At 36.5% G+C, this 14,113-nt stretch overlaps 1 protein-coding gene and 1 pseudogene across 2 annotated transcripts in view; one reads left to right on the top strand and one right to left on the bottom strand.

Annotated features, from left to right (window-relative positions):
* LOC123608563 (protein eyes shut homolog) overlaps positions 1 to 14,113 on the top strand; it is a 363,718-nt gene that overhangs the window by 75,194 nt on the left and 274,411 nt on the right. The gene's annotated exons all lie outside the window — the stretch shown is intronic.
* Positions 2,897 to 3,486, bottom strand: LOC123608567 (annotated as a pseudogene).

The following is a 14,113-nucleotide window of genomic DNA, read 5'->3' as shown; positions in this document are numbered from 1 at the left end:
ATTTTAGGCACTATTTTTTGGATGTCCTCCAAAGTTTTCCACGGCTTTATCAGTTGAATTTTATAAGCTGACTCCTTTTTTTAATGGACAGGAAGATCAAAGACATCACATATATTTCTTCTCCATGTGGAATTTTCCTGTAGATTACTGGCAGTATGTTTTCTAATCTATAGGCAGGTCTCAAATATCATATGTATCAGTTTACATTTATTAAGTTTCCACCATGGATCTTGTTCAAAGAATATATTTGAGGGAGATAAAATATGTTTAGTGAAAGTAAAAAATCTTCTCTCCATTATTGCACCTCTCTTCCAACATTTCTCCATTACATTCGTGGTTTAGACACTGTCCATTTTTCTCTTTCTTGGAAAGATGCCAGACAAAGGCTGTTCACAGGGCTATATCATCACACAACATACATTCCAATGTGTCGTTAAAAATCTGTTTAAAAAGTTTTGGGAACAACAAATATATATTTTGTATGAAGTTGGAGATGTTTCCAGCAGCCTATTCTGAAACCCACTGCACTTTCCAGTGTTAATTGGGCTGTAGGGTGACAGATTAATTCCTTGCTTGTTAAACTAATCTCCTTTTATAGTTTCATAGATGAGAAAGTGATAGGCTTGGACCAGGGACAGGACCTGTCTGGTATATGGTACAAGAAGCAGATGAGTAAGATCATGAAGTGGGCACACACACACACACACACACGCACACACACACACACACACACACAAATAAAACAAAAAACAAATAAACAAACAAAAAACTGTAGTACAGAAAGCAGATATGTTATTTTGCCAGCAGAGGAAAAGGTTGTCCAGGTGATCATGAGATAGACATATCTGGTAAGTGTTAGGTGTACCCAACAAACAAGATTTTCTTTATAAGGATGTATTAGAGACTCCACTCACATAATAATGTCAATCTAGTTCATTTATTCATGCTCATTAATAGCTGTATAATAATAGTGTTTATTTTTCACCTATATGATGAGCACTATCTACAATAAATATTTTTACACACAATCTCATTGAATATTCACAATATCTTTAAGGTGTACTTTGGTAATATTCATTTAAGAGATGAGTAAAGTGAATCTTAAAGAGACTAATTAATTGTCTAAGGACATGTAGCTAGCAACTGAAGCATGGGTCCCAGATAGACAATTTCACTGTAGATTTCTTATAGTTAACTACAACACTACACAGCTCATTGTTGTTCAGATTTTTCTGCCTAAAATACTTCTAAAAGGAGACCATCTCAAATCAAAACATCTATAAGGAGTCCCTCCTTCACCATCTGTCATTTCAAGGACAGATTTATGGCTTATAATCAAGGTCCTTTATCAGCTTATTACCTATACATTTATGCTCCTCTACTACCCAACGTGGACTATCCCATTCCACTAGCCATGGTCCCAAATACAGTCCTCCCTTTTCCTACCACATTCATTTTAGCTAATGCTACAATTTCTCCCCTGAAATGCTCTCTCTGCTCATTTCTCCTAATTGTACATTATTCTTCCTACAAGCCTGTCTCCTCTAGAAGCTAATCGAGATTGATCCTCTTCCTTACTCACAACTGTTAGCATGCTCATGTCTTATGATATTGTATACTGGCCTTTCAGATGAACAGTTACCTCATCTCCAAAACCAAACAAGCATGTAAAGCTTGAGTATGTGACAAGTAGAAGAAAAACAATTAGATAGACTCCATCATGGGAAATATTACTAATGGAGATCAGTTAAGTAGATGAAGGCCTTGGACACTTAGCTTCTTAGAGAGATTATTTAGAAGGTTTATTATTATTTATTTAGGTTTATTATTATTTATTTAGATTATTTAACAGGTTTTACATAAGCAAATCCACAAGTAATAAAATGTTCATATGAGAAATTAGAATGTAAGTCTTAATTGATTTAAGCCTAATGAGAATTCCAGAAGTTTCGTTCCAAAAAAAAAAAAAAAAAAAAAGAATGGCATTAGTAGACGGCCTTCAAGATTAGATGGAGAAGGTATTGATTCTCATTTTTTCTTTAAAAACATGTTTAAATGATGATATTAATAATAAAATACCAGTAATTAAGCTCTTACTACCTTACATGCACACTTTTAAGCTCTTTACCTAGATTTAATTACTTATTCCTAATGTCTAGCCAGGATGGTACTATTACACTCATTCTAAAGAAGAAACTTGGTACACAGAGCCTGAGGGTACTGTGAAACCACACAGTTTTTACTAAGAAAGTCTGATTCCAGACTCTAACGAGGCAATAAGTGTAGGAAAAATATTTCATACTTTGCATAATTCATGAAACCTTTCGGACATATTAAAAACTTTTTTTAAGCAAGAGGTTTATTTAAACAACAAGATGCTTGACTTGTAGTATTCATTTATTTTAGAGTAATTTATACCTATTTAAAGTCAGACTGCCCTACATGTAACATCTACATACAAAAAAGTTATAAAATTGTCCTTGGTTTTACAATGATAAATGAAAACCATTAAAATTCTCCAGTTGAACAAGGTATGCAAGTATTTTTATGTTGTTCTTTTTTTGTTAAACAGTGAGAGCCAAATAACTAGAACATCAAGATGAGAGCTGAATGAGCATGCTTCTAATGGAGAAAGAGGGTATTTTCAGAGAACCAGTAGTTTCTCCATCCTGGCTCTATTTGATAATGGTCAAAACATACCATTATACATTTAGTCCAAAAAAATGCAATATGCTTGTGTACATACACAGCTACTTTATGTACAATAAATGAATGGGGAAGGGAGAAGTGAAAGAACAGAGAAAATTATAGTAGTCAGAAATTGCCGTTTTCTCACTGAGAATGTCTTCTTGGTCTGGAGGAACAGAGTGCTAGAGTAAAGTAGTAGGTTCCCTTTTTAGTAGATACCTCCTGTCTGTTGCTGGCACACATCAGTTGTGTCTTCATCTTCCCTCTCCGATTGTACAGGTGTGTCTGTTTCTTTTCTTTTTTTTAATTTTTTTTAATGTTTATTTTTGAGAGAGACAGAGCATGAGTGGGGGAGGGCAGAGAGAGAGGGAGACACAGAATCGGAAGCAGGCTCCATGCTCCAAGCTGTCAGCACAGAGCCCAATACGGGGCTCGAACCCACCAACCGTGAGATCATGACCTGAGCCGAAGTCGGACGCTCAACCAACTGAGCCACCCAGGCGCCCCCAGGTGTGTCTGTTTCACTGATTGGCTGCCCATCAGATCAGAATCTGATCTGCCTCTTTGACAAACCCTGTCTTTCCCAGTAGGCTTTCATTAGTTAAGCAAGTAGTGTATGCCTCTTAATCTTGCACTGCACCACAGAAGCATCCTCCCCAACCATCTTCAAATTAATATGATCCTTGTTCTCAGTCTTGACTCCTTCCTTCAGCTTTTCATCAGCCATGGTGAGGGCATAAGTCTCCTCAGCTACCACTTCACAAAAGAGGTGCCAGGTCCTCATGGAATGAGCACACAACACACACCAAAAACTCCCTAACTTTTCAATTCTAAAAGATGCTTCATCAAATTAGTGAACATAGCAGTTTTGAAAACTCCCCTGATAATTGTAAAAATTAAAAGTATACGAGTCTAAAACTTTTCTTCATTTTCTATTTTCAATTTTGCCTTATGCAATTACCATTTTCTCTCAGGGAATTTCACAAAATAAAATTTAGTGAAAATTATGTTCTAATTGTGATGCTATATTGAAAGAAAAATAGAATCAGTATACCATCTGTCAATTCTGGATATAACAAAGGGGTAGATGGAATTATTTTTACTTAGCCTACATAAGTATGGTAAAGTTAAAGATATTTTAAAGATGGTTATGAATTATATGCTGCTACACTTACTGCAAGTCAAATTTTTAATGTATTTGCTATTATGAAGAAGCCATGGCATTCTGTTACTTAAAATTCATTAGGCTATAATTATTAGGTATTGTACAAAAAGCTTTTAGAAAGGATACTTTTATCCTTGAAAATTACTTAGGTCAATTATATTCTATCATAGACACTTTTTTTTAGGTTCCTAAAAGCAGAAAAGTTCAACACAATTTCCTCCTGTCTAATAAGAGGAGGGATGTTATATTAGAATGAATATTTCTAATTAAAAGATTTACACAGACTAATATATTATTTTCCAGATTTTTCTCAAGCAAAAATATCATAGTCTTTAGATATGCACTGTCTCTAGAATCACCAGTTTTGTTTAAAAGGATCTAAGACATTCATTTCATAGAATAGAACAGAAGAATATGAACTACAGTAATATTTATTATTTGAGAGAATAATTGCTTCAAAATAGCATATGGGAGTTGATCAAAAATATGTCTCAGTGCTTATTAAATGAGTTTTCATTGCTGGATTTATTGCTAGATTCAGGAATCAGAAGAGTCATATTTTGATTATATGAGGTAGTTTTAATTGAACCATTGAAAAGATGTCAATTTTATTTCTAAAAGTTTACCTTAATGATCCAAAATACTTAATTATACATCCTTACAAAAAATATATTTAATGCTTTCTAAATCATTCTGCTGTCAGCACTTCAAATCCTCTGTTCCTCTTTCTTTGCTCCTCCCTGCTCTCTTTCTCTCTCTCTGTCTCGCTCTAAAATAAACATTTAAAAAAAGAAATGAAAAAAAAAAAACATAATATAGTTCAACCTCTCGTTTTTCTGCTGAGGAAACTCTATGCCTGAGGGAAAAATGGACTTTCATGGAGTCACATGACTGAAGGAAATATACCAAAGTTAAAACTAGAGTCCATGTTTGGCACTCTTTCTCTGGCACCCATCTCTATGTCTACTTTTATAGGTAAAATACTGCTACCTTACCTTTTTCCTTTATATTTTACTTCCTATTACATATGGAGAAAAGAGTTATCAGTTGTTTATCCATTATGGCAGACCCCAGAACTCTTTACCCTTTCCTTTGTGAAAGGAGCAAGAAATCCAAACCAAATGGCTCTTTTTCCTAAGCTTGACCTGAAGTACTTCTTTTTACAAGAACTATCATGCTCATTTCTCTGGTCATCATAAGTGAAAATTTGTGATCTTGACTAACAAAGAATCGTAGATCTTAGAGAATCTGTGGGCAAGTCTCTGCTTCTTACCTCAATGCATATGGATTCTCATCTACAGCCACACTGAACCTTGATAGTTTGACTAAATATTACAAACAATGAGAACTTATTACCCCAGAAAGCATTTTCTTCCATGTTTGCAGACTGTCTTGATGTTTGAGATTTACTTACTTTAAGTAAATATATTTTTCATGCAATTTTTCATGCATTGGCCCTCTATATGATCTTTTAAGAAAAAGAAAAAGAAAAAGCATAAATCCATAAATCCATAAGTCTATTCCCTTTTCAACTTAATAGTAGTCCTTAAGTAGTTCCTTAACCATGGAGTCTAAGTTCTTTGTGAGCAGGACTATTTTTGTTTTTAATCACTATTTTTTCCCAGAACTTAACTTTGAACTAGCATGTAGTATATATTCAGGAGATATTTTTCTAATGAATGAAATAAGCTTATTTATCTTTGCTAATTCTTTTCTGCTGTAAGGTAAATATTTCCAGCCCTTAAACCATTCCCCAACTGATATGACTTGGGAGAGCCTCACTATCCTGATTATTCTCTACACACTTCATCATATCAGCTACCTTATAAGCTGTCACAGACAGTGGAACTCAGCATTCCCTGTATAAGTGATCCAAATGCACTCAAAGAAGAATGAATCAGCTTTTCTCAGTTTTCAGACCACTCAGATTAGACCTTTAGTCAACTAAATCCTTAGGTCTTTTTTGCACAAAGCGCCTAATATTATTTAAGTTGCTTAGTCACATTGTCAAAAGTTTACCACTCTTGTAATGCACAAACGTCCTCAGGAGATTTAACACATTAAGTTAGGTTCTCAATCATTCACAGCTTGTGGTCAATTTCTTCCATCAGATATAATTTTCTCCTAACCTCTAGCTGAGAGCAGCATGCTAAACAAATGGGAGTTTTCAGAGATGGGGTAGATAGTATGTAAATTGTGGCAGTGTCCAAAAAATCAAGTCTGAGTGAAACTCCAAGTCAAGGGGCCAAGGTAAATAGCAGTATTTGGAAATGCACAAGGAAGAGGGCCAGGGTGGGGGCCAAATACAACAAGGACATTTAGAATAACACTGGAACATAGTTTTTTCTCTGTTCATGTATTTTCAGTACATATGATTCAGTAAATTTAATTAGGAGTGTTCTGTGGATCAGGTACTCTGATATCCTCTAATTATATAGGAGAAAAGGAATATGTGGTTTTACCATTATAAATGTTTAGCCTACTATGGTGGGAAGGTAAGAAATAAGTAAACAAATATGTAGTTAGTAATTGTGATGTGTCCCAGATGAAATAGAGTGCAGAGATAGAGTATAATGGGATAAATGGGCCTCCTTTTTAAATAAAATGTTCAGAAGGAACTCTCCAAAGAGGATGATCAGAGATACATGGATGAGAAGAAGCCTGTCAATTGAAGAATGAGGGGATGTATTGTGGATATAAATATACATATAGAGGTGGATACGGATATAGATATAAATATACCTCAGTTACAGGAAGAAGTCTGGGTGAATAATGACTTCTGTAATGACATATTTTAAAAGGAGCTACCAAATTTGAGAAGCACTATATTTCCCCTAGTAAGATGTCAGAAGCTTACTACTTGCACATGTTCAGGAGAACAGCCTCCTCACAGATCTATCTGCTTGGTTTCAAATTGTCTATTTGAAGCATGTGCTGCTCTGTAAAGGAGTTGAAGCTTCTCCCAGCTGGGTACACTGGGGAAGACTTCCACAGATTGCTGCATGTGAACCCACTTTTTAGCCTTTCATGCCTATTTTATCACCTCATTTCAATATCTTTCGATAAACTAGATTGTCCCTCTTTTGCCTCTTAAGCACACAGAAGAGCAGCACTCATGTTAGAACTTCAGTCAGTCAGATGCTGGCCTATCTGATCTCTCAGCCAACTGCCTCCTGAAAGTTTGCCTGAACATTCCCTTATGTTATATTTGACAGGTCACAAGTTGGGCTAGTAGAAACTACATGTAGGTGATCTTTTCTACAACTCCATGAGACACACCCACCTATATATGCTTCTGAGGCTCCAGAGACTATTTACCTTGGCTTCCATACTATTAGTCTCTAGTGGACTTCAAAGTGATGTCTGAATTCAACCCAATGTGAATAAATTAATTTTCTATGATATGGTCAATACTCTGCTGTGTACTATGGAGTATAGAAATGTTAATGACAAAAATACCATAAAAAATATTCACTCTAGTTAGTGATAAACATGCTAAAGTGTTAGAGGTGAAATACACTGATTTCTGCAACTTATTTTGTAATATCTCACAAAAAAGTAAGATAAAATGGTGGATGGATGGATGGGTGGGTGGGTGGATGGGTAGAGGAATATATATATGATAAAGCAAATATAGCAAAATGTTAATTGTAGGATCTAGGTGGGTATATGATGGTTCACACTGTTAAATTTCCTTAACTTTTTTAAGTTTATAACTTTTGATAATGAAATATTGGAGGAGAAGCCATCACTGTGTACCTGAATCTTACCATTCAGGTAGGAGTTAAACACCCACACATGAAATAATTGCTATACTGTTGAAGTGCTGATTGTAAGAGCAATAGGAATTCAGAGAGAAGTCAACATGGATTGGCATAAAAGGAAAGAGGACCACTTGAGACTTAAAGGTGTAGGATTTTGAAAGATGAAGTGGAAGATGGAGAGCATTTCAAGTGGAAGAAACATCATGAGCAAACACATGTAGGATGGAACAGAAAAGCAGGTGTTCAAGAAAACAAAACAACTGAATCTGGTGGGGAATAGTCAAAAATAACTTTGGATACACATAGCAAAGCTAGAATATGGCAGGTCATGATAGGGAGAAAAAGACATCACCTCTTCTCTTAAGTAGTCAATAATATTTGGGCATAATAAGAGGAAATATAGTTCAGCTTTACAAACAGAATTTTCAGCCAATCTTATAAAAATTTACAAAGAAAGTTAAAAGGTGAACATAGGTGCTCAAATGAAAGCTACAGACCCTACAGGTAATTATTACTCTGATAACACAGAGTAATAATTGGATGAAAAACATTTGGGGCCACCTTTGTCAGCATGGTTTAATTGTACTAGGGAAGCCAAGTCTCATGTCTGTACGGGACCATTCAAATCCTCCCTTTCCCAAGACAAAGAATTCTACCACATTAGCTTTTCCTGGACCAGTTCAGAATCAGCAAAAGCAACCTTGGCACTTTTCCCACCAGTGCATGCTAGTCCCCTCACCCGATCAGAGAGCAATGCTGGACCAAATGGAAATGACAGAATATATTGGAAAGGCATGGGGTAGCTCAAGAATTAAAATAAAGCTCAAGAACCAGTCTTAGCATAGAAACCAGGGTATGTACCAGGGATTCAGGTCACCCTCTTCAGGGTTCAATGTGGATAAATTCCAAGAGTTCTTATAACCATTTAAAATTCAAAATCAAGGGCACCTGGGTGGCTCAGTTGGTTAAGCGCCAAACTTCAGCTCAGGTCATGATCTCATGGCTTGTGAGTTTGAGCCCCAAGTCTGTTTTAGGTTCTGTGTCTCCCTCTTTCTTTCTCTACCCCCGCCCTGTTCACACTCTGTCTCTCTCTGTCTCTCAAAAATGAATAAATGTTCAAAAAAAAAAAGTTTTAATTCAAAATCAAGGAAGAATGCTTCTCAGGAAACCAGCTTATGTTGCAATCACCCCTTAGCCAGAGGAGGGGTAGTCCCCACAAAGAGAGTCTCACCAAGTCTGTATTCAGTGAGGACATGTAGTTTCTCCAAAAAAGTGACTTAACCTTAAGAAATACACATGAAAAGGGAATAATAGTAGTATGCATGTCTTAGGATTGTTCAAGGACCAACTGAGATAAAAATAATAAAAAAGAATTCATGTAGTTTTACTGTATGGTAAACACTGTGCTAAAGATTTCACAAATTTTAAATAATCTAATACTTATAACTTCTCTTTGAGAGTTATGTAATCGTGCAGCTCATATTTAAAAATTTAATTCAAAATGGACAAGAAACACTTGGTTTGCCATGCATTTTTCTGTCTAGATTCTGAATGCTCATCAAGTGTGTATCTTTTGAAATACATCCACTTGAAAATCTGAGCCTTGTCTTCTCAGTTCTCATTTTTGTAAAGATTCTCTCATTTACCCTTTTCCCTGCAGAATGTTGATATCCTCAATTTTTGTGTTGTTGTTTTTTTAATATTGGTGTTCCAGGTGTTCTTCTTCCCTTGCCTAAAGATTCTCCTTACTGAGGCACCTAAATGGCTCATTTGGTTAAGCATCTGACTCTTGATCTGGGCTCAGATCATTATCTCACAATTTGTGAGATCAACCCTGCGACCTCTCTCTCCCTCTCTCTGAGCCCCTCCCCCACTCGTGTGCGCTCTCTCTCGCTCTCTCGCTCTCTCTCTCAAAATAAATAAACTTTAAAAAAAAAGGAAAAAGAAGAAAAGAAGACTATCCTTACTAACAATTTGGATCCCTTAGTGGAATAAGTGAATTATTATTTCCCCCAAAATATTTCATCATAATATCATTCCTCCAATTTTGTACCTAATGACATACTTTAAAACTAGAGATGGGAATTGAAAATGCCATTACCTGAGGAAATAGGTGCCTAAATGTAACACTTGGCTAATTTCAAATATAGAATAATGAGAAGGAAAAAAGCCATTAGGTGAGATGTCCTCAGTGCTGTGGTCAGGGCATCTAGTTAGGTGCCCCATGTTATCACTGACACCCAGCATGCATTGCTGCAAGAAAAAAGGAAATTTGCAGTGACTGGCAAGCTTAGCCTGACCTCTGCCCTACAACCTTCAAAGAGAATAGAAAATGTAAAGAGCCACTGAAATCATGACCTCTTGACAGACTATACCTCATTTGTGGTGTGAATCTGGGGGTTATAAATACAGAAACAATTTTTCAGGCAAAGAAAAATTGTGATGATTAAAAAATACGTATACCACAATCAAATGCAAATGTCCATGTGTGACATGCTGACTTTATAGATGAAGTTTGTAAGGAGAAAAGGCAGGGCTTACAATTCACTTGTTCCTTGTTTTTAAGGAAGCTTAAGCAGTTTTTTGAAAGTACTACTCTCCCAAGAGGGGACTTTTCTTCCTGAGTAAAAGGAAAGGAAATAAGTTCTGCTGTTCTTCTGTTTGCAAAAAAATAGATTAATATTTGAGCCCCTTTCAACTCAGATTCGTACTTCAGAATTAAATTTAGATGGAAACGAGGGTAGGTACCAACTAGCATGTGTCCTCTTGCCTTGTTGCAAGATGCTCGTGGAGATGACTATTTTCTGTCTCTGGTGAATCCAAATGGATAGATTGATGTAGATAAGAAACAGATGAATGGATGGATGGATGGATGGATAGATAGATAAGGATTCTTAGAAGTTCTGAAATATCAAACCACATTTTAAAATTTTCTTTCCCTTAGATTCCTTTTATACTTCAGCTCTGAAATCTAGCCCTTCATATTGTCACTGTTTGCTGCTAGGCAGGCATGGAAAATTCAAGGCCCGATTTTCAACTTCAAGGAGCTAATGTTCTCAATTATATTTAAAATATCTAATATACATTACATATATGTGTATAGTATTAAATACATACAGTATTTAACTGTTGCTAATAACTTCTTTTGCCCAAACATTAAAAAAAGTTACTCTGAGTAAAAAACAGAAATTTAAAAATATTTACATGTCAACAATCCTAAAATATTTACATTCACCATTTTAAAGTTTTCATGTAAAAGATTTTGCATTGTTAAAAAGTAAATATTAGGCAGAACTTTTATTATCAGTTGGAGGCTAGATTACTATAACCTGGCTCTTGGCATTTTTTAGTCCATTTCAAAAATATTTTCAAATATCTATGGACAAAGAATGCTCACATAGTCAGAGATGATTTCATTGTGCCACCAGTAGCTGCTGGGCTAAAAATAATGTTGTTCCTATGAATACCCTATGTACTCACAGAGGGAGGTTGCTGAGTGAGGGAACTCCTCTTCCACTGGATTGATTCCAATGATACATTTTCCGCCAAAGATCATCTCAATTTCCTATATACAATGTTCTACATACCGCTAATCCCTGTGGGATTTAAAGAGACTAAATTTAGTCTCAGCCACTTTATTGTACATTTTTCAAGAGTTAACATTTGTCATTTGGCTTCTAGGATCTCCTATCTGGTCTAAACTGTTCACTTCTACCTTTTATTTTCTTGCTCATCTGGAAGCTAATTCAACAAAACAGCTTGGCACACTAAATCATATGTTCTCACCATGGACTTCTATCACATTTTTTAAAGTAAGAAGTCACTTGAAATAGTCTATATCAACAATAAAAAAAAAAAAGAAAAATAAACATTTTTTTCCCTAAAAGGAATGGAAGGAATGTGAAGTACTCAAAGAGATAAACGGTGAATGTCAAAAGACCAAAGGACCAATACATTTTCATAGCTACATTAACTAACAAATGAAGCTGCACAGAATTATTCAGCTAAAATTCAAGCTGAGTTGAACAATGCCAGGGTGCGGTCATTCACCTTACATGAATGTTTTGCCTTATAAGCGAACTTACATTCCGCCTGAAGAGTTCCTTGCTCTCTGCCATTTTGATATTAGCTTTCATTGCATTTCTAACCAGAAAGCCTTTGCCTTTAATCATCTTAAGGTAATATTGGTGGGCAGAAAGCCAGTAATGGAAAAAGTTTAGCATATCTGTATGTGAACAAAAAGCAGATCAAAATCATTTAACCAATGACCAAAGCTATTAATTGAGATATTTTGAAGCATAGTTCCCATTCAGTGTAGGAACTATAATGGCAGCATGGAAGGAAAATAGAGAAGGTGTGCTTCACAAAAGCAAGTCTTTTTTTGGCTGGAAAGACCCTTGAAAGTACCTGGAATCATAATTTTAAGAAAATGTAGGAATATGACATATATTCAGGGAAGAAGGTTTCATAAATAAGACTAACTGAACTTGTGCCTCATTAGCATAACTGATGAAACCACTCCTCAGGACCAGGGGCTACAGGGCAAGGTCTTCATTAAAAAGTTCTTTGTGTATGCCTGGAGTATAAAGTAACAATGAACAATAGGTTTGCCTTGTATTTCCCCCCTTTATATTGTAAGGGACATAATACTGGTGGAATATTAAAGCAATGTATTTTTATTTCCCCTTTAAGTCTCTTAGTCATTCATCTCTGATGCTGAGGCTTCTTGCCCAATGCAAAAGAATAAACAGCTTTGGCCTCCAACTTCTTTGACTCTGTAGCAAAACAGTCTTGGAAGGAGAGAAAGGAGACTTTCAAACTCCTTCAGACTCTGTTAACATATCAAGTACCAGGCCTATCAGGGTAGATCTTAGATTTTTACTGTATGCCTAAGGTAGAGAGAATTCAAGACATAGCAGGAAGAGAAAGCCTATGGCTGTGTGGACATAATAAGGTATGGAGTAGATCGGTGAAGTGATTCCCAGGGTCTTCTGCTTCCCCACAGCCTCAGAGACAAGTCCATTACTTGAGTATGGGAGATGGTGCTATAGAAGCAGTCTAAAAATGAGGAACTAGAGGTTAATGGGCAGCTTTATGACAGAGTTTCTAGGCATCCAAGAAAACTCCAACTTTGAACTCAGTTTCAGATCCAGTATGGTATAGGTGGGATGTCACAGAGGTAATGGTTGGGAGATGGCTAATGAAGTAAACAGGAAGCAGCAGTCCTGGCTCCTCATGACCTGTATGTGGCATACAAACAATCCAGATGTTCCCATGTTCCTCAGGAAGGCACTCAGTGAATATCCATTCTAGAGCTATGATAGTTCCCAAATGCTACACATCTATACATAGAGTACTAAGCTATAGAGCAGTGCATTTTTTATTGTACACAAAGGCTGCACCGGTTACACTCCTTCTAGTAGTGTCAGTTTTTTCCACAGCCTCACCAGCACTAGATGTTTGCAGTATTTTTAATTTGCTAAATTGTTAAGGAGAAATGCTATTTTGTCACTATTTTTGAAGATTTCTATTTAGCATGTAGGTCATAGGCCTTTCTTAGGCTAATTTAAAAAAAAAATGCTTATGTGACTCAGGGAACTCAGATGGCAGCACAGGATGCCCCTGAACTTCCTTCTTCCCATGCTATGAATATACAGCTACATGAAGCAATTCCTGCCGAAAGAAATGCAGAAACTAGCTGAGCGACTCCCTACATGTCCACGAATGCATTGAAATACATAAGAAAAGCCAAGACACAACCTATACATAAACCGCACCTCTGGCATAGCACCATAAAATCAGAAAGGAACCCTCAATTCCCAATTTCTCACTGAAAAGCTGAAGATTTGGAAATCACATCTAGTATCCCAAGTTTTAAGGCTCCCATCATCAAATGGTCCCCCAAAACATCTAATTCTAAAAGCCGGAGAGACTTGTGTCTACAAGACACAACAGGACTATAGAAAACAAAGGACTTCTTAATGGCATATGAGCCCTTGCCCCAACTGCTAACCCCCTAGGACTCAGTGCAGAGGAAGTGGGCAAAAATAACTGTCTTCCAGTCTTCCCTGAAAGGGGTTTGACTGTATACTTTACTAGCTGCTACCTGAGGGCCCAGCTTCCATTTTGTACACATCTAGGGCTGGCTGTGATCCTTCACAGAGTCCAAAGGGTCTGAAGGGCATATTTCTTTAGGGTTTATTTACTCTTTTTGAGAGAGGGACAGAGAGAGTGAGCAGGCAGGGAAGAGGCATAGAAAGAGGGAGAGAGAATCCCAAGGAAGCTCCACACTGTCAGCATGGAGCCTGACATGGGGCTCAAACTCACAAACATTGAGATCATGACCTGAGCCGACTGAGCTACCCACATGCCTCCTGAAGGGCATTTCTTTTTCTGGTGTACTCCAACAATAAAACCACATTGCCACTATCTCTTCGGAAGAAGTTTGTACACAGGCTGATACCACATTTTACAGCTGCTGACTAAGGAACAGACA

Source organism: Leopardus geoffroyi, chromosome B2 (assembly GCF_018350155.1).
Source record: "Leopardus geoffroyi isolate Oge1 chromosome B2, O.geoffroyi_Oge1_pat1.0, whole genome shotgun sequence".
Taxonomy (NCBI): Eukaryota; Metazoa; Chordata; class Mammalia; order Carnivora; family Felidae; genus Leopardus; species Leopardus geoffroyi.
The sequence above is the reverse complement of the archived record's forward strand: the minus strand, read 5'-3'. Positions and strand labels throughout refer to the sequence as shown.